The sequence below is a fragment of the Carcharhinus amblyrhynchos genome, chromosome 22, assembly GCF_965287045.1.
Source record: "Carcharhinus amblyrhynchos chromosome 22, sCarAmb.v2.hapA, whole genome shotgun sequence".
NCBI lineage: Eukaryota > Metazoa > Chordata > Chondrichthyes > Carcharhiniformes > Carcharhinidae > Carcharhinus > Carcharhinus amblyrhynchos.
The window spans coordinates 33,540,880-33,561,994 of NC_137345.1; the positions used below are offsets into that span (position 1 = coordinate 33,540,880).

Genomic DNA, 21,115 nt, shown 5'->3' on the forward strand with positions numbered 1-21,115 from the left:
GGCAATCCAGCAAGAGATTGATTGTCATATGAGCCAGGTTTTAGCTCTTTGAACCAAGCCAAGTTTGGCTCTTTGTGTTGAGTGCCTTCACTCTATCCTGAGCAGCATTGTGAGGGAGTGAAATCAGCCAGGGTTTCTTCTCTAAATTAACACCCAGTGACATTAGATGGTGAACAGAATTTGACTCTAATGCTGTCCAATAACTTGTACAAGATCACCATCTAGCAAACAAACAGAAATCCTATGATGTAGAATGAGAGGTCATTTGGCCCTTCAAGTCTGCACCAACTCTCCAAAAGAGCTTCTTAGCTATGCCCAACCACACTCCCCTGCCTCCCCCTGCTGCCCTGCCACCCTGCCATATCCAATAATCCAATAATATGAGGGGAGAATGTGCAAAGTCCCAGTCATTCAAGTTCAGAATCAAACCTGCGCCCCTGGCACCGTGGGGCAGCAGTGCTAAGTGTTTAGCCTCTCAGTTGCAGTCCAGTAACAAAAGATGATGCAAGTCCACTTTCTTCACAAACTCACTTTATTCTGTTTTACAACTCCACATGGACACATCCAATACCCAGTGCCATCTGTAACCCCTTTATACATCTTGGTGAGTACTATTAAACAATTAACATACAAATTAGGTCTAAAGTGGAAGGTTACAGTTAACTCATTCCTAACACTAAGCTTTTTCCACCATGGTGCCCAGCCACTACTGCCACACATCAGCCATGGCCAGGTGGATAACGTGTCCAAGTCCTGGAGGCCAAGAAACCATACCACCAAGCTAGAGTCATTGCTTACCAAAAAGGAGAGGAACAATGGCTCATGGGCTGTAACTTTTCTATGGTTCTGTAGTCAGTAAACAGGGAAAACAGAATCTACAGATTTTATGAAGCAGCTGTGTAGCTTGCATCAGACATGCAGTAAGGTTTTCATTTGTATGTGTGTTTTTCCCAAAGGACATGCTGTCTTCCCAAGGATGTGATGCTGCAACACTGTATGATAAAGGGCAGAAGAAGAAAAACAAGGAGACCGAAGTCCTTCATAGTATTAGCTTTTATCTTGTGCTTCAACATTATGCATAACATGGGCATAGTTCATGGTTTGTTTCAGATGGTGTTGAGTGGAGAATAAATAATTTAGCAAACGCTAACAGCTTGGTCTGATTGAAAGGCATCTATTTTGCGCATAAATGCAACAAAGGCATTAATTTTTTAGAAAGACATTACAAACAGCTCTTGGAATTGTGCAGGAGACCAATCCACATCATGCTAGGATCAAGTTTGCAGTCCAGAGGTGAGCAAAAAGCATCAGTGCTTCAGTCTCCAGAGCAGAGGTACTCATATTTATCCCAGGGTTTCAGTGTGGAAGAAAGTAACTATGAAAATATGCCACCCCCACAACACACCTCACTCCAACCCCAGACATAAATGTGCCTGATCAACATTAAATCTGCCTTAAAATTGCTTGGGATAAAATGATAAGCAAAAATTTTACGCTACCCCTCCCTCCCCACCGTTGAAAACTCATTGGTGAACCCATCACTACTTGACCAGGAAGTCCCAGATCGATTTAACATTGATGGTAAATTGCCTCAGAGAAAGACTTCAGTTCCACCTGAGAAGAAGTCTAATCTCCAAGAGCAGCCGACCAAATCAATGGTTGATGACTTTTCAGTTCCAGCAGTGTCACAGGGAGTGACAGGCACTGCTGGGACCAGAGCCAGTATCCAAGAAGAGACATCACAGACCCAGACTTAAACTGCAGGATTTTCAGCATTCCCCACAGTATGTTTCTTGGAAGGTGATCTATGGCTAGCTGGTAGCAGGACCTTCTGACCCCACAGTTGTTGGGTATCCCAACGTGGGAGTGCGCTCTCAGCAGAACCAGAAGACCCCCTGGAGGGAAGAGCCAGAAAATTCCACCCATATTCTGGGTGGACATTGGGAGGGAGGGAGCAGGAGGAGAGAGACGGGGTAACTATGAAGAGGGAGCCACAGGGTTCCTGAACAGGAGCTACCATACCAAGCCACCAACAAGACTTCCAGATGAAATTGCAGTGGCAACAGGAGAAGTACAGGGTGGCATAGTAGCAGTGTCACTGGATTAGTAATTCAGAGGCCCAAGCTGTTGTTCTGGAGACATGGGATCAAATCCTACCATAGCAGCCAGTGGAATTAAATTTAATTGAAAGCTTGCCTCAATAGTGGTGACCATGAAACTACTATTGATTATCATTATATTAATATTAATGATTTGGATGAGAATATAGGAGGAACGGTTAGTAAGTTTGCAGATGACACCAAGATTGGTGACATAGCGGATAGTGAAGAAGGTTAGCTCGGATTGCAATGGGATCTTGATCCATTGGGCCAGTAGGCTGATGAATGGTAGGTGGAGTTTAATTTAGATAAATGCAAGGTGATGCATCTTGGTAGACTGAACCAGGGCAGGATTTACTCAGTTAATGATGGGGTGTTGGGGAGAGTTACGGAACTAGGTGTACAGGTTCATAACTCCTTGAAGGTGGAGTCACAGGTGGACAGAGTGGTGAAGAAGGCATTCAGCGTGCTTGGTTTCATTGGTCAGAACATTGAATACAGGAGTTGGGATGTCTTTTTGAAGTTGTACAAGACATTGGTAAGGCCACACTTGGTATACTGTGTATAGTTTTGGTCACTCTATATAGAAAGGATATTATTAAACCAGAAAGATTGCAGAAGACATTTACTAGGATGCTACCCGGACTTGATGGTTTGAGTTATAAGGAGAGGCTGGATAGACTGGGACTTCTTTCTCTGGAGCATCAGAGGCTGAGGGGTGATCTTATAGAAGCCTATAAAATAATGAGGGGCATAGATCAGTTAAATAGTAATATCTTTTCCCAAAGGTAGGGGAGTCTAAACCTAGAGGGCATAGGTTTTAAGGTGAGAAGGGCGAGACACAAAAGGGTCTAGAGGGGCAATTTTTTCACACAGAGTGTGGTGAGTCTCTGGAACAGGCTGCCAGAGGTATTAGTAAAGGCGGATAAAAATTTTGTATTTTAAGAAGTGTTTAGACAATTACATGGGTAAGGTGGGCATAGAGGGAAAAGGGCCAAATGCGGACAATTGGATTAGCTTAGGGGTTTAAAAAAAGTGGGTGGCATGGACAAGTTAGGCCGAAGGGCCTGTTTCCATGCTGTAAACCTCAATGACTCCAGTAAATCCATCTGGTTGTCCTCTTAGGAAGAAAATGTGCAGTCCTTTCCTGTTCTGGCCTACATGTGCTTCCAAACAACAGTAATGTGATTGACTGTTAACCAGCCTTAGAAATGGCCTAGCAAGTCATTCAGTTCAGGAGCAATGAAGGATGGGTAATAAATGCTAGCCCACCTGTGAAATAATTTTTCTGAAGTACCTAAGGCTTCAATTGACCTATGAACAAATGGACTGTTCACTACTACTATTTCCTGTCACTCAGCCAACTTTGTATCCAAGTAACCACTGCCCCTTATATGCTATGGGCTTCAATTTTGTCAGTAAGTCTATTTTATGCCACTTTATCAAAAGCCTTTTGGAAGTCCAAGTACAGAATATCAAAACACTACTCTAATCAATCCATTCTGGTGCCTCATCAAAAAGACTTAATATAGTTAAAACAATTTGCTTTTAACAAATCCAAGCTGGCTTCCCTTAATTAATCAACATTCATGAATGACTATAAATTTTTCATAGACTCTCACAGAAAGATGTTTACCACAATGGAGATTGAACTGCTTGGCTGTAGTTCCTTGCACCCCTTTTTGAACGAAGATGCAACATTTGCTGTTCTCCAGGCCATTAGCATAACCACTATATCTAAGGAGGAAACAAAGACTGCAGCATCAGTTGTAGCTCAGCATCTCAACTACTTTCTTCTTCACTCTGGCTTCACTTACCTTCAACCTTGGTAAAGACAGATGCAAAGTATTCATTTAATACCTCAACCATGCTTTCTATCTTCATGATCCTATTTCTGCTCATTGATCTGCCCTTACACTCCTTACTAGTTCAAGATGTATTTATTAGTATCACAAGTAGGCTTACATTAACACTGCAATGAATTTACTGTGAAAATCCTTTCTTCGCTATACTCCGGCACCTGTTCGGATACACTGAGGCAGAGTTTAGCGTGGCCAATGCACTTAACTAGCACGTCTTTCAGATTGTGGAAGAAATCGGCGCACCTGAAGGAAACCCACGCAGACACAGGAAGAACATGCAGACTCTGCACAGACAGTGACCCAAGCCAGGAATTGAATCCATGTTCCTGGCACAGTATTATTAATTCTGCATTTCAAAAAATCTTTTAAATCGCTTTTAGGATAGTTGCCAGCTTCTTGATATTCTTTCTTTACCAATTTCTTTTTGCACTTCACTCTGAACGTTCAACCTGGCTTTCACTTGTAACACCAATCTAATATTTGTCCTATGCATCCTTTTTCCTGCTTCATCTTACTCCTTATTAGTGTTGTCATCTAGGGAGCTCTGGCTTTGTTTGCCCAATTCCCCCTGATGGAAGTGTTTCTCAGCTTTAAGCAAACCATCTTCCCTGTAATATTGATTTGTTACAATAATGCCAGTCAATCTTTAATTCCAAACTACCTGATCCAGATCTGTTCTTATCTTATAGAAATTGGCCCTCCACCAATGAAATATTAACTTGGGCTAATTAGGGACAAACAAAATGATCATGTTCAGCACTATCTTCATTTTCCTCAACCTCAAAATGTGTAAACACATAAATTTCAACATAGACTTCAAAAATCCTTGGAGGAGTAAAGCTGGTTAAGCAGTTCATTTTCTATAGCATATGCAATAATTACAAAATCAGGCAGAAATGTCTGCAATGGCTAAATGGAGCTTCACTGAATTTTATCAGAGGGCAGTTTTCAGTGATGTGAGTCATTGACTGGAGTGCACTACTTCTGTAATCTGAGTTCCCTGCAAGCCCCGCCCCTTGTGCCAATGTGCTGCATAAAGATCTTGGCCAATGCAGAAACAGTTGAGGAGTGTTCAACATTGATGTGGTAGGGTGAAGCCGGGTAGATGAGCAGTGGGGCCCCTGATGAGGAAGTGGTTTTTAAAGTTAATGTGTTCATAATACTCCATAATATGTCTCACAATCTCAGGAGACCCCTTAAATGGTTTACTGTACAGCGTAATTACTGTTGTGATGTAAGAAACATGTCAGCTAATGCATACACAATGGATCCACAAACAACAAGTGATGTTCATTGAGGAAAGTGAAATGAAAGGGTTTTTGAGGGGTGCAATGTGTGTTGGTTAATGCTTGGATTTTCAATTAATTTAAGACTGCAGTGGAGGAGTAATGTTGGACATTCTGTAACAAATTGATTTTTTTACTGTAAACTGTTGAGGGTTAATAATCAAATTGTTTCATGTGCGCAAATTGAACGTGTATTTTGGTGTAAGAACAACATAATTGCTGAAAGTAATAATGTTTCAGAACACTCTACATAATGCTACAACAGAGTCCAGTGGATGGTAACCTGACAGTGTTTTAAAGCAATTGGGAAAAGTAATTAGTAATTTGTTCACAATTGATTTGTGAAATTGGTTGACTAATTAACAAAGATTGAAATGCCAGGGATCCATCAAATCCAGTTTTACAATGGCAAATAATTAATAGAATATTATACAATTTAAAATTGGGACATTGCAAAAAGTGATAGTAATACGCCAAAAAACTTGGAGTATTCTTATTTTTTTTCATTGTCATTCTATTTTCATTCTGCTGCTCACCGCTTAAAATGTTGTAATGCAGTTTTTAAAAACTATCTAATTTTAAACAGGACAGAAACTTCTGAGTCAAAGCTAGCGGTGGCATTTTCACAGTGAAATGAGCTGAACAGGAGTTACTTCTTCTCACCTCTGCAGTGCACACTAGCTCATTCCATAGGCTGTGATAGTGGGCAGTAGCAGCTTCTGAGGAAGGATGGAGGAGTAGCTGGATTCAAGTTGTGACTGTGCAAGGGCAGTGAAAAGAAAGACATAACTGCAAAAAGACCTTCATCCAATTGTGCAATTTTAAAGCACACCACTCCTTTTAGCCTCAGGAAGTTAGGATTAGAATCATAGAATCCTACAGGACAGAAGGAGGCCACTTGGCCCATCGAGTCTGCACCGACCATAATACCACCCAGGCCCTATCTCCATAACCTCATCATTTACCCTAGCTAGTCCCCCTGACATTAAGGGGCAATTTTAACATGGCCAATCCACCTAACTCGCACATCTTTGGAGTGTGAGAGGAAATCGGAGCACCCAGAGGAAACCCACAGAGACAACATGTAAACTCCACACAGAGAGTGACCCGAGGCCGGAATCGAACCTTGGTCCCTGGCACTGTGAGGCAGCAGTGCCCACCATTGTGCCACCATGCTGCCCAAAGATTACACAGTATTTTTTTGGTTCTGGCCAGTGGAAGGAATCTTGCCAAGCCTCCATCATCCGCAAGGTTTATGAAAGTGGTCTTGGTGACATGCCCATCAATTCTCTGTCTTTTCTCGTTGATTAATGCCTAACTTTCATTTGCTGCATCTCATGCAGGTCTGCATTGTGATCAGGATCTTACTGTACAGTGAATCATAAACTCAAATCTGATTGCATTAGCTTGTGGTCTAACAGACTATTGAGCCAAACCAGTGCGCTACAAAGTAAGATTTGTGACCTAAGCTGAGAACAGGATGAGTAATGAGTGAAAGGGGCACTAAATTCTCATAGTCAAATGCCTCCTTTCATTACAGTGCTCATTGTGCTCATATTTAATGTTCCTCACTCTTCTACTCCGAGCAATGCATGTTCACTTATTCAGGGTACCAGGGTGATCACTATATGTTTTTCCTGTATACTAATGATGTAAACAATGATGTATACAAATGAATTAAATGCAACAAATGACTTGTCCTTTGTTTGGTCATTTGACAAGCAAAATGCACAAATTTGTTGCAACTTTCCTTTGCTGCATCTTTTTGTATTAAGCGTGCAAAGTTCCACTTACTAATAAAGATAATGATTACGAAAAGGCTTTCAGCTGCAATGATTAGAGTAAAAGTTGTCCGGTGAAGGTTTAGTGAGAACTGCATTAAGAAGCTAAACTAAATGGCAATTAATCATTTTGACACACTTGCATCCTGGATGAATGCTTCTAGAACATTATTTCCTATTTCTGGTGACATTATCACACCCTAAACACACTGCTGCCTGTAATATCGTAAGCTTCACCCATGGTTTCATTATTGGCGCAGCCAGTACCCACTTTTAATTCATGTTGAAATTGCTAAATGGGGTTCTGAATAGATCTCCTTCCCTTTCAGCTCGTAACATTAGAAGGACAAAACTGTGTTCTGAAGAGCAGAATCACCAATTTTATTGTCAGAGTCTCTCAGTGTAGTTTAACACTGAAGCCCATTATTTCCAGATTTTAATAGGATGTACATGTAGCGAGGACTAGGATTTTACATTAAAGTACAATGAAGTATTCTAACTAACTTCAGATTTTATGGTCTGTATCGTTGCCATTTTCGTGAAACTAATTTAATCAAAGTAGCTTCATTCCCTTAGGGTTAAGGTTCTGGTGATTTTTTGTTTTCATCTTACAGTAATAGAAAATATTGGCAGGAAGAATAATTGGCAATACCATCGTTATACAATATAAATATAAGCATTTTGTCAGATTTTTATTTAAAGCAAAGCTTCCGATTACATTATTTTGATGGAATTGGTCGCAGACTTTTCTTTTACCATTATCCCATACCACCAATTTTTTGCTTCTCTAACCAACAATTTGTTTTATTTTTAATCTCAGGCATTTTAATGCCTTTCTTACACAAGTCAATAAAAACTTGAAAAAAATACAACAAAAGAAACAGCAAATTGTTTTTTTCAGGTCTCTTTTTATGACCTAGAAGGAGAGCTGGGGGATTTGCAATCAGTCGCCAGTCCAAAATAAAACTACCCCAGCAGGGAGAAACACTCTCTAACTAACTTCAAGATCCCACAGTGCAAAGATGTGTGGGTTAGGTTGATTGGTCATGCCAAATTTACCCTGGTACCAGGGGGATTAGCAGCATAAATATGAAGGGCTACGGAAATAGGATCTGGGTGGGATTGTAATCAGTACAGATTAGATGGGCCAAATGGTGTCCTTCTGCACTGTAGGAATTCTATGATTCTATGATTTGCAGAAGGCTAATGATCCTTGATTTATGTCAAGATTTACAACAATTGGATTTTGGAAGAGGTTTGGTTACATTGTCTGGGCATAATGGATTGTACACACATTGTGGAGCCAACCCAATTTCTATTCCATTGATTTCAATGAAAATAAGACAAGTTGTGAAACAACTGGGTTCTCTATTTCCCAAGATTACCTGTAATTTCCTGAAGGTGGTATATATGCTGAATCTAACTTTTCAACTCCAATTATCTAGAAAATGCCCCCAGGCCTTGTTTTGTTTCCTTAATGCCCCTATTAGTCTGTGTTACTAATTTTAGTGTGAGGTGTGCTTGTATCCCTAATCCCTTCACATCTAGCAGGTGGAATGATTTTATTAGAGTTTAAGATCATTTAATGGTAACACAAATAAGCTTACATTAACACTGCAATGAGGTTACTGTGAAACTCCACTGGTTGCCACACTCTGGCACCAGTTCAGTCCACTAAGGGAGAATTTAGCATGGCCAATACACTTAACTAGCATGTCTTTTGGACTGTGGGAGAAAACCAGAACACCTGGAGGAAACCCACACAGACACGAGGAGAATGTGCAGACTCTGGAAAGACAGTAACCCCAAACCAGGAATCTAGGGTTGTGAGACAGCAGTGCAAAACACTGTGCCGCAATGCCACCTGATCAGTACCACAAGTAAGATACCTGTACAATGTGATTGTCTCAGCCTGGAACTGATGAGTAGTCTACAGTATTGCTGAGCAAACCTGTTTTCAGTGCTGATAGGCAGCTCCCTAATTAGGAGGAGTAGGAAGTAAATTAGAGCATCCACATAGCCGAGTAAGAGAGCACTTAGAGGCGAGTCTGAAGGTCACAGAGCAGTCAGAACCAATTTTCTGGAGTGCAAGAAGTGTACACATTCTCATTCTGCCACCAAAATAATTTTCCACTAAATCTAAGTAAATTTCAATCCTCTTTTCACAGCAAGGTGGTTTGGTTCACATTGAGTTCCCTTGTACAATATAGCACATGGTGGCACTGCTGCCTCATAGAGCCATAGAGGTTTACAGCATGGAAATAGGCCCTTTGGCCCAACTTGTCCATGTGCCATTCTTTTGTTTAAAACCCCTAAGCTAGTCCCAGTTGACTGCATTTGGCCCATATCCCTATATACCCATCTTATCCTTGTAACTATCTAAACACTTTTTAAAAGACAGAATTGTACCCGCCTCTACTACTACTTCTGGCAGCTCGTTCCAGAAACTCACCACCTTCCGTGTGAAAAAGTAGCTCCTTTGGACCCTTTTGTATCTCCCCCTCTCACCTTAAACCTATGCCCTCTAGTTTTGGACTCCCCTACCTTTGGGAAAAGATACTGACTATCTAGCTGATCTATGCCCCTCATTATTTTATAGACTTCTATATGATCATCCCTCAGCCTTTCTACTAGAAAAAATGTCTCACAGTGCCAGGAGTCCAAATCTGGCCTGAGGTCACTGTGTGGAGTTTGCACGTTGTCCCCGTGTCTGCGTGGGTTTCCTCTGGGTGCTCTGATTTCCTCACATACTCCAAAGACATGTAGGTAGGTCTGATTGGCCATGCTAAATTGCCCCTTATTGTTAGAGGCATTAGCAGGATAATTACTTGGGGTTACGGGGATAGAGCCTGGGTGGGATTGTTGTTGATACAGGATTGATGGACCAAATGGCCATCTGCATGATAGGGATTCTATGATTCTATTTTATGAAATGTTGCCTCAAAGCTCTACGGCTGCACACCATGCAGCAATCAGGAATGTGGTGCATATTCAATGAAGAGCACAGGAAGAGGATCAGGCCTACCTAAAAATGAGGTGTCAACCTGGTGAAGCTACAACACAGAACTACTTGTATGACAAACAATGGAAGCAGCAGGCAATAGACAGTGCTAAGTAATCTCAACACATCAGATCTAAGGTCTGTTGTCCTACCACATTCAGTCATGACTGGTGGTGGACGCTTAAACAACTCACTGGAGGATGAAGTTCCACAAATATCCCAATTGTCAATAATGGGGCAAGTCCATCAGTGTAAAATAATAAGGCAGTTGCAGCTGCCTTCAGTTCTGAGTGGATGATCCATTTCAACCTTCCCTGGAGGTTCCCAGCATTACAGATGCCAGTCTTCAGCCAATTCAATTCACTCAAGGCACTGGATACTGCAAAGCTATAGGCTCAGACAACATTCCAGCAATAATACTGAAGACTTATGTTCCAGAGCTGGTTATGCCCCTAGCCAAGATGTTTCATACAGTTACAACACTGACATCTACCTAACAATGTGGAAAATTGCCTTGAGATGTCCTGTCCACAAAAAGCAAGACAAATCCAGTCTGGACATTTCCTGCCTCATCAGCCTACTCATGATCACCAGCAAAATGACAGCACTATTAGGTGATATTTACTCAACAATAACCTGTTCACTAATGGTCAATTTGGGCTGTTCAGCTCTTGACCATATTACAGCCTTGATTCAAACATGGACAAAAAAGCAGATCTTAAGAGGTGAGGTGATGCTCTTGACATCAAGGTAGCATTTGCCTGAGTGTGGCATCAAGAAGCTCTATCAAAATTGGAGACGATGGGAATCAAGGGAAAAATCTCCACTGGTTGAAGTCATAGATGGCACAAAGGAATATGGTTGCAGTTGTTGGAAATTAATCAACAGTCCTGGAATACTGTTGCAGGAGTTCCTCAGGGCTGTGGTTTAGGCCCAACCATCTTCAGTTATTTATTCAATGAGCTTCCCTCCATCACAAGAAATGGGGATATTTGCTGATGATTGCACAGTGTTCAGTACCATTTGTAACTGTTCAGATACTGAAGCAATCCTTGTCCATATGCAGCAAGTCTTGAACAATCTTCAGGCTTGGGCTGATGAGTGGTAAATGAAATCCGCACTACTCATCTGCCACACAAGACCTTCTCCAACAAGATAGAATTTAACCATCTCACCTTGACATCCAATGACATTACGTCACTCAATCCCCACTATTTACATCCTGAGGGTTACCACTGATCAGAAACTGTCGACCAATCATAGAAGAACTATGGCTACAAGAGCAGGCCAAAGACTAAGAATTCTATCGACAATAACTCACCTCCAACCCTCCAAGTCGTCTCCACCATCTACAAGGCACAGGTCAGGAGTAAGGTGGAATACTTTCCACTTGCCTGGATGAGTGCAGCTCCAACAACACTCAAAAAACCCGACACCAACCAGAACAAAGCAGCTCATCTATTGGCACCCTATCCACCTCCTTCAACATTCCCTCCTCCCATGAGGCAGCATGCACTATACAAGATGCACTGCAACAATTCACTAAGGCTCCATCAACAGTACCTTCCAGGTTGACAACCATCTAGAAGGGCAAGGGCAGCAAATACATGGGAACACCTCCAAGGCATCAAGCTCCTCTCCAAATCACTCACCATCCTGACTTAGAAATATATTGTCATTCCTCCACCTGGGTCAATATTCTCGAACTCCCTCTCTAACAGCACTGTAGGCATACCTACACCACTAGGGGTGCTACAGTTCATAAAAGCAGCACACCAATACCTTCTCAAGGGCAATTAGTAATGGGCAATAAATGCTGGCCTAGGCAGCGGTGCCTGCACCTCATGAACAAATACAAAGCAGTGAACAAATGGACCAGACATAAGCTAACTTCCCTTTAAGATGCACGCAAGTGGTCACACATTACTCTTAAAGGGACCACGCAGTGCAATAAGCCAGTTCCGCATAAGTCTGAAGGAATATTGCATTGCTGCTAACTTGGTGTGTAGCAAAGATCATCCTGATTGTTACCAGCAGGAACTCCGGCTTCCTATTTTGCAGACCATTCCAAAAATGCAGAATACCCTACAGCATCAGAAGAGCAGAAGAAAGTTCCTCATTGCAAATTTAGTCTGGTCTTGTTCCCATGGATACATGGGTCAGCAGCAGCATCAAAAACATTCCATATCTTCTGGCTTATTTTGAGTAATATGCAGGATAATCTATTAGCTTTTTTATAAATACTGAACAGTTTGTGCCGCAACAAACTGCAGGATTTTTATTTTATTCCTTTTAGCAATTCAATTATGTTGGCTTGAAGTGGCACTCATGTAGGAGTTGCTGCTCCATTCTGTGAGATCTGAAATATGCATCAAATAACAAATATACTTTGGTATTTCTATGAAGATATAATTGAATATTGTTCTACTGTCAAAATTAACATATATGAGAATTATTCTTTTTCTGTTATTTATATTTTTGAAAATAGACTGAATTCAATTCTTTCTGGGCATTGTGTTCAGTTATAATTAATGCAACTTGGAAGTTATTTCCTTTATGGATACAAATGTTTTAGTATTTAATTCTATAAAATATAAAATAAAATATTTCACTTAATGAGTTGCCACAAATATTTGATTCCCTGGTGGAATTTCCTGCAGTTCAATAACTGTGATGGAGACTGGAAGAGAAGCCACATTCTTACTGTCCTTCCTTCTCTACTCTTGTAAACAAGGAGAGAAATTTACTTCATGGATAGGATTGAAATTGGTCTTTTCGTGAAATAGGCTTATGGCAAATTGACAGTCAATTTTCTATCATGCCTTGTTTTCATTGGCTTGAAGTCAGCACAATGCATATGGCTGCTGATTCACTATGAGGTTGTTTCTGAGGGGTTGGTGAAGTCCAATTTTGCTCCCATTATCTGGTCATTACTCTTTGCTGTTTATGGGCCTTGTTGTGTGCAAATTGACTGCTGAGTTTCCCTGCATAAACTTTCTTGCAATAGTACTTCATTGATAATGCAGTGCTTTGGACCTCAAATCCAGACCTCAAATCCAGCACCAAGCTCATTGTCTACAGAGCAGTCATTGTCCCTACCCTCCTGTATGCATTAGAAACATGGACAATGTACAGCGGACATTTCAAATCCTTGAGAGACATCACCAACATTGCTTCTACAAAATCCTACAAATCCACTGGCAGGATAGACATAACAAAGTGAGCATCCTCTCCCTAATCAACATCCCCAGTATCGAGGCACTGATCACGCTCAACCAGTTGTGATGGGTGGGCCACATTATCCACACGCCCAACGCAAGTGCTCTATTCCACACCCCGCAATGGCAAGCAAAACTAGGAGGGCAGAGGAAATGCTACACAGACACTCTGAAAGCCTCACTAAATAAACGCAACATCCTCATCGACACATGAGAATTGCTTGCCTTAGAGTGCACAAAGTAAAGAAGAAATAACTGTGAAGGCACCAGTCACCTTGAGCATCACTGGGTGGAGCATGTTTTAACAGCAGAAAGAAAGTGTTGAATCCAGAGCGTTCTACCCACCCACCTCACCAAACACCTGCCAAACACCTGCCCTTTGGTAAGAATAACAGGAGTACAGAATATAGGGCTAATGGAAGGACTCAGTAGTGTTGACAAGCAGAGAGATCTCGGGGTACATGTGCATAGCTCCCTGAAAGTTGGCACCCAGGTTGATAAGGCTGTTAAGAAGGCGTACGGTGTGTTAGCTTTTATTGGTAGAGGGATTGAATTTCGGAGCCGTGAGGTCATGTTACAACTGTACAAAACTCTGGTGCGGCCGCACTTGGAGTATTGCGTACAGTTCTGGTCGCCGCATTATAAGAAAGATGTGAAGGCGTTGGAAAGGGTGCAGAGGAGGTTTACCAGGATGTTGCCTGGTATGGTGGGAAGGTCTTCTGAGGAAAGGCTGAGGGACTTGAGGTTATTTTCATTGGAGAGAAGAAGGTTACGAGGTGACCTGATTGAGGCATACAAGATGATCAAAGGATTGGATAGGGTGGACAGTGAGAGCCTTTTACCTCGGATGGTGATGGCTAACACGAGGGGACATAGCTTTAAATTAAGGGGTGGTAATTATAGGGCGGATGTCAGAGGTAGGTTCTTTACTCAGAGGGTAGTAAGGTCGTGGAATGCCCTGCCTGCAGCAGTTGTGGACTCACCAACTTTAAGGGCGTTCAAATGGTCAGTGGATAGGCATATGGATAACATTGGAGTAGTTTAGGTTAGAGGGTCATTAGATTGGTTCCACTGGTCAGCGCAACATCGAGGGCCGAAGGGCCTGTACTGCGCTGTAATGTTCTATGTTCTATGTAAACCTGTAGCAGAGTCTGTGGTTCCAGGTATGCACTATTCAGCCACTTCAGAACCCACCACCCCAGAGTGGGAGCAAGTCATCCTCTACCCTGAAGTACTACCAAAGAAGAGGACTTTGGGATGCGCAGAAATTGTAAAGGGCTCTATATCAATGCAAGTTCTATCTTATGTCAAAATTTGGAAGGAAAAGTATGTCTGTGAGTCTCTGGGATGGTTATGATCTCAACATATCCCATCAGCTAATACGGATTTCCAATATAAGCTCAGCAAAAAACTAATGTTGGAGAGATTGCAGTCCTTTTAAGATGTTGGTTGTACATTGTAATGAAAAATATTCTGAGCACTATATATGGAAAAAGTGCAGTACGCTGTTACTGAAATCTTTATTTTAATGTAACAGTAAGATTTTGCATTTTGAATAGCTCCATGGCTCTTTTATGTGAACATACAGGCATATGAAGCAGGAGCAGAAGTGGGCCATTCGGCCCCTCGAGACTGCTCCACCATTTAATAAGATGATGGCTAACCTGTTTGCATTGTGTTCCACATTCCCAATTCTCCCGCAAACCTTTAATTATAAACTTACAAAAACATAACTTATATTCATGCTATTAAAATGACATATAAATTAATCATCCTTGAATAAGTTGGAATAATGTTGAAAATGATTCCTGTTATTAACTATCCATATCATTTTCTAAGATAGTTTAGTCATCAGTGATGCTTTTATACAGTTATTGACTGAAATGAATGAGTATCTGAGTTAGTGATTAAGTGTTAATGAAATATCTATGTGATTGTGTTAGTAAAGATCTATGTAAATATCAGAGACCAAATGGACCTTACATTTACAGTAAGCCTTTGAAGGATGTGGCAGAATGTTTACAACAAAATTAAAGCACACCAAACAAAAAATGTTTGTAACCACTCTGTAGTATTCTGAGGGTAGGATTATCTACCCTCAGAATTGATGTCACTCTTCCAGTCTATAATTTTGCAATACTCTGAGGTGTACAGAAATGTTTCTGTTTTAATGCCAAAATTACAATGCCATTGTAATAGCTTGTCATGGGACATGGTTTTATATTGGGCAGATAAGTGGGTATGCCATATCATCATAGCTATTGACACTGTCCGGGAGAATTAGTCATGTTAGAGGGATTTAGGTGGAAAAGGTTCCATTGGAAAAGGCAACATACCAAATATTGCGGCTGGGATTCTCCGATTTCATATTTCATCGTTCCCAGAGAGAATGGAGGATTTAGCACTCGGCCAAAACTCCATTCATTGCAGCGGGACTGGAGAATCCCAGCTGTGGGTAAGGGTGGAGAATTCCGGCATGCATCTTTCCAGGTTTTAGATAGAATGATGTCAGGGAAAACTGGGTTTTTAATCTCTCACCAAGTGAAGATTCTTCATTTATGAGTCTGACCGTTGAGTGAGTGTGAGCGCATTAATTGGTTATAATCGCATCTCTGCTTTAGTTGTAAATATTCAACTCTGCATTTCCATAGATTGAACTTGCCACCTGCAGGTCTGTATGGCTCGGTAGTGCAACATTTAACATCCTTACCCAGTGAATCATTTGGGGAGATTCCTTTAAGTTTTTTAATAGGTGGGTAATACCTCCTTGAAGGAATTTCCTTGAAGGAAATTATATAGGGCATTGAGGAAGTATCATTTACTCACTTTCGAGTAAATGGTGTTTTGAGTGAGCAAAGTTATATTTATGCACCCATGAACAAAATGCTTCAACACCATTTGGCAATGTTCTTGTATTCTAGCCCCAGGAAAATTTACTATCACTCTGACTCAGTGAACATAATTTTCAAAATTTTGTTCCTGCTGAAGCAATGGGTCCATTTGTGGTCCAGGAACCCTGGCAAATCCCCTTTTCCATGGCTCTTTAACTAAGCCACAGCATTACTATTTTTCTTCTGGATTCCCTAATCCATGAGAGAGGATCGACAGGATCACGCATCGGATTTGTAAACTAAGGATTTCTAAGTAAGGAGACCATAGGCAGGGGTGAGATGTTAGAAACTGACTTTTCTTTGGAAGGTTGTGGATAGTTTTATTTAGAATTCTGCTCATTGTTTTAGAATGTTGTGAATTGTTTCAGCTGTCGAGCAATCAGTCATAACCATCAAAATATGAGCAGAGTTTTCCAAGCAGGTTGATGGATATGGATTGGCTGAAGCCTCCTCAGTGAGATGGAAGTTCTTAATTTTTTTTCAGTTTTGTAGGTATTGTGAATTAATTGGGCTTTAAGGAAAAGCTGCATAATTGTAATAATGTTGAGTTAACACTGTGCGGTGGAATTATGCACTCTTCTGAATACCTTCTTTACTTACCTGTTGTGCCTGTGTCTGTCAGGGCACAAGTGTCTCCAGGTAATAACCACATATAATTGTGGTTAATAATCTGCACATAATTAAACACAAAAAAAATCTCAGTTGTATTCATTCTTCTCTTGCTAGACACTTCACATTACCATCTAAACAGCAGACTCACCCTCATTCTCCTGTAATCTTGCATCTACACCTCACATTCACTCTTCACAAATGTTGTCCTCCCCTCACCTCCATCTAAAGTAGCCATTATTAAGCTTTACACCTCTCTCTGCTTTTTTCCGTTTAGTGAAAGAGAGCGCATAACCTCTGGGAGAGGCAGAGACCAGTTGCATGAGGATGGTGGGTGGGAGGGGTGGAGTGCTGCATGGAGTGTTGGGTGGCCCTCCAGTGATGTGCGCCTTAGCCACTACACGCTTAATGGGGAATAAGGCCTTGTCCAAAGGCAGATGCCAACAATGACCTGCCATGAAAACTTAAGCCTACTGAGGCACTGGTGTTCTGGTATGCTGTGTGTATCCCCGACCAAGAGCCCCTGTGTTGAGTGTCTCACCTCATCAGCTTGATCTCTGTCTCTTCCTGTGGGGCGTCATGTGTCTAAGGAGGAGGCAACTGATTCTTGTGCTCTGCTGTTGCTTTTAGTGTTCCTGTTTCTCTTGTTCTTCCTCAGAAGTGCAAGGTAGGGCATTGCCCCTTTGCAGTAGGAAGTGCAGCTGATGGTGAGTCAGACAGGTGAAGTGCCTTCTAAGAGGTTAGCAAACAGAGAAGGTGTGGGAAGTAGCAGCCTCTCACCCTGACTGTGGCTCTGAGGAAGAGTCAATTGGACTCAAAAAATTAACTTTGTTTCTCTTTCCATTGATGCTGCCAGAGATTTTCCAGCATTTTCCAATTTTAGATTTCCAGCATCTGCAGTATTTTACTTTCGTGTTATAGAACATAGAACATAGAACATTACAGCGCAGAACAGGCCCTTCGGCCCACGATGTTGCGCCGACCAGTTACAAAAACAATGACCCACTAGCCTATACCAATCCCTTTTCGTCCATAAACCTATCCAGAGATCTCTTAAACGCCCCCAAACTAGACGCATTTACAACTGCAGCAGGCAGGGCATTCCAATCCCTCACCACCCGCTGGGTAAAGAATCTACCCCTGACATCCGTCCTGTAGCTACCCCCCCTTAATTTAAAGCCATGCCCCCTCGTGCTAGCTTTCTCCATCCGAGGAAAAAGGCTATCACTATCCACCCTATCTAAACCTCTAATCATCTTATATGTTTCAATAAGATCCCCTCTTAGCCGCCTTCTTTCCAACGAAAACAACCCTAAATCCCTCAGTCTCTCCTCATAGGACCTCCCCACCATACCAGGCAACATCCTAGTAAACCTCCTCTGCACCCTCTGGAACTTGCCAGATTCATTGATCAAAGCCTTGTTGGCCTTGCTGAATAAGAGCTCTAGCTGTTAACGGATCAGAAAACAGGTGCCCCAGCTGAGAGAGCCAGAACTGAATGTTAAAGAAATACTTAATTACCTACAAAAAGATTCAAATACAATAGCTACAAGATGTTTCCTTGCTCATTTTGAGGATCTGGACCCAACATTATCTTTTAGGGATCCAATTCCTCCAAGCCCACCTCTCCCCATCTGTGAAAATGGCCCTCAGTATCCTGGTATTTTTTTTTATTAGTATTACAAGTCGGCTTACATTAACACTCAACTAAGTTACTCTGAAAATTCCCTAGTTGCCACAATCTGGCGCCCATTCAGGTACACTGAGGGAGAATTTAGCATGGCCAATGCCAATGTATCTAACCAGCATATCTTTCAGATTGTGGGAGGAAACCGGAACACCCGGAGAAAACCCTCGCAGATGCGGGGAGAACATGCAGACTCCACACAGGCAGCGACCTAAGCCAGGAATCGAACCTGGGTTCCTGGCGCTATAAAGCAGCAGTGTTAACCACTGTGCCACCCCAAAGAAGGGTTAACCTGAAAAAGAAACATTACTGAAGTTCTAAACAGCTACTTAAAGGGGAAATTTTTTTTTTGCTTGTTTATTGGCTCAGCACCGATCTGATCAATTAATATAAGGGCTTATTAAAACTTTGTCGTATCTTGGCAAAGAGCTGGAGTTAGGCTCTTTTCTGCTTGGAGATTATATTTAATTTGTGCCTGAAGTTCGCACGCAGGTCTAAGTGTAGCAGAGCCAATCCCTCGGGAAGGATTTGCATATTGATTCCTGGGGAATGCCCTTGAATGTGCGTCCACGCCTGTCATCTCTGTATGCAGGGCTGTGTGAGCAGCATCGCAAGCAGGGAGGCAGAGAACTGCATGTGTACTATTGCGGGTACTGCTTGATAGACAACCGAATAGCATACAGCATAGGGGACTGCAGGAAGCAACGGATAAGCAGTAAGGTTGATTATCAAACTTTTAGAGGAATACTATTGCATCTGGTAAATGGTAAGGGGATTTTACTATTTCCTTGCTTTGTTAAAAAAATGTCTTTTGTTTTCACTTAATAGCCAACTTTATAAATCAGCAGTCAGTGTCGGAATAAGACATATTATTCTTTTTTTATTTTTAATAGCTGGGCAATTTAGAATTGCAGTGATAATTCAATATTTATGTTCCATCTTATTCTGCAATTGAATCATTCCTGATCTGCTCGTTAAGTAGTCTTAAAAAATAGTTAAATCTGTGCATGTGGACTTAACCAGACTGGCGAGTTAATATTATACAGCCATTGTCGGATTTACTTACTGTGATAGGAATGAGTCTACACTTATTCTCCTGGTCCATCTCTGTTTGTTGTACTCAAGGACACAGCAGTGAAAAAAATCTATCAGATTCTGTACAAGAAGTAGCAGGCAATCACGGCTGGACAGTGCGGGATGTATAAGTGGCTCATGAAAATATGAGGGAAGAAACTCGAAGGATTAGTGATGCAGTAGTCTCAAAATGCACCTGTACTTCTGAGTACTGTACTAATGCTAAAATATGTAATGCCTGCACCAGCATAGGTACCACAGCTTGTCTACCAGCAAGATTAAGCATATCAAAATTAGGCATGATCGAACAGTACCCCAACAAGCCCCTTTCACGAAATAAGCCGTGGGTTCCCATTAATCAAAGACCATGCAGTGTGAGAGGTTGAGATTGATGTTTAACCAAATGTTACCTTAAAATGGATGTTATAATTTACGTTGTGGTTACTGCTTTTAAATTCCTTTTACCGCTTGCTTTTAGGTATGCAATCTAGAATATTATAATTCTTTATCTAAATCTTATCCATCAGGCACATCAAATATAGTATTCCAAATTTAACTATACTAATTACGTTACACGTAGACGAGAAATAATTTATAGCACAATTTACGTTTCGAGTAAGTCTTCAATGCTAATTAACTGTTCTCCTTAAAAGTATATATTTCAAAATGATCCCATGAATCGCATTATGAGCGTCAGCTTGACTCAGCAGTAGCATTCCTATCACAAACCGAGAAGGTTCTAGGTTCAAGCCCATCTCCAGGACATGCGTGTGTGGTGTAGGATAATACTCCAGTGCAGAATCAAGGGTGTGAAACCTTGTCAGTGATGTATCTTGGGAGCGATAGTAAATTAAGCTAAGGCCCTGTCTACCTTATCAAGTGGACATCAATGATTCTGTGGCACCATTTGAAAGTGACCAGGGAGTTTTCTTGGTATCCAGGGCAACATTCCTCTTTCAAGAATTACCAAAAACAGACAGATTAACATGTGTTTTGTTGTTTATTATGGAACTTCACTGCATCTGACTAAACAACAAGATGATTAGACCTTGGAAGAAATTCATTGGATAGGAAACAATTTGAGGCATTCTGAAATGATCTAAACATCCTTCATACATGCAAGATCTTCTATTTGCTTTATCTAAGTGATCCCTCAATGATGGCACCATCCAAAAAGTGATGCGCGCGTGTGCGCGCACACACACACACACACACACACACACACACACACACACACACACACACACACACACACACACACACACACACTCTGACATCCAATACTGAATGAGCAGAAATGTCCTTCAATTGAATATTATGCAGGTCAAAGCCATTGCCCTTAGTCCCCACCACAAGCTCCATTCCCCAGTCACAGACTTCACCCCTTGCCCTGGCACAATGTGAGGCTGAACCAGACAGTTTGCATCTTTGCTATCATGTTTGACCCCAAAATGAGCTCTTACTATCACTATCGCCTCTTTCCATCTCCATAACATGGCCCAATTATGCCCTTGCATCAGCTCATCTGTCGAAGCCCCTATCCATCTCTTTGATCTTCTAGCCAGCCTCGTACATTCTACCACCACTGTGTCATCTAAAAGGCAGTT

At 41.5% G+C, this 21,115-nt stretch overlaps 1 protein-coding gene across 3 annotated transcripts in view; it reads left to right on the forward strand.

Annotated features, from left to right (window-relative positions):
* LOC145357046 (synaptotagmin-B) overlaps nucleotides 1-21,115 on the forward strand; it is a 732,627-nt gene that overhangs the window by 433,159 nt on the left and 278,353 nt on the right. Inside the window, exon 1 of one of the 3 annotated variants that reach the window (XM_080210104.1) lies at nucleotides 19,129-19,200. The exons of the other annotated variants lie outside the window; for them this stretch is intronic. The gene's annotated coding sequence lies outside the window, so the exon portion shown is untranslated. Of the gene's footprint in view, nucleotides 1-19,128; nucleotides 19,201-21,115 lie in introns of those variants that run through there. 3 annotated transcript variants of the gene reach the window in all.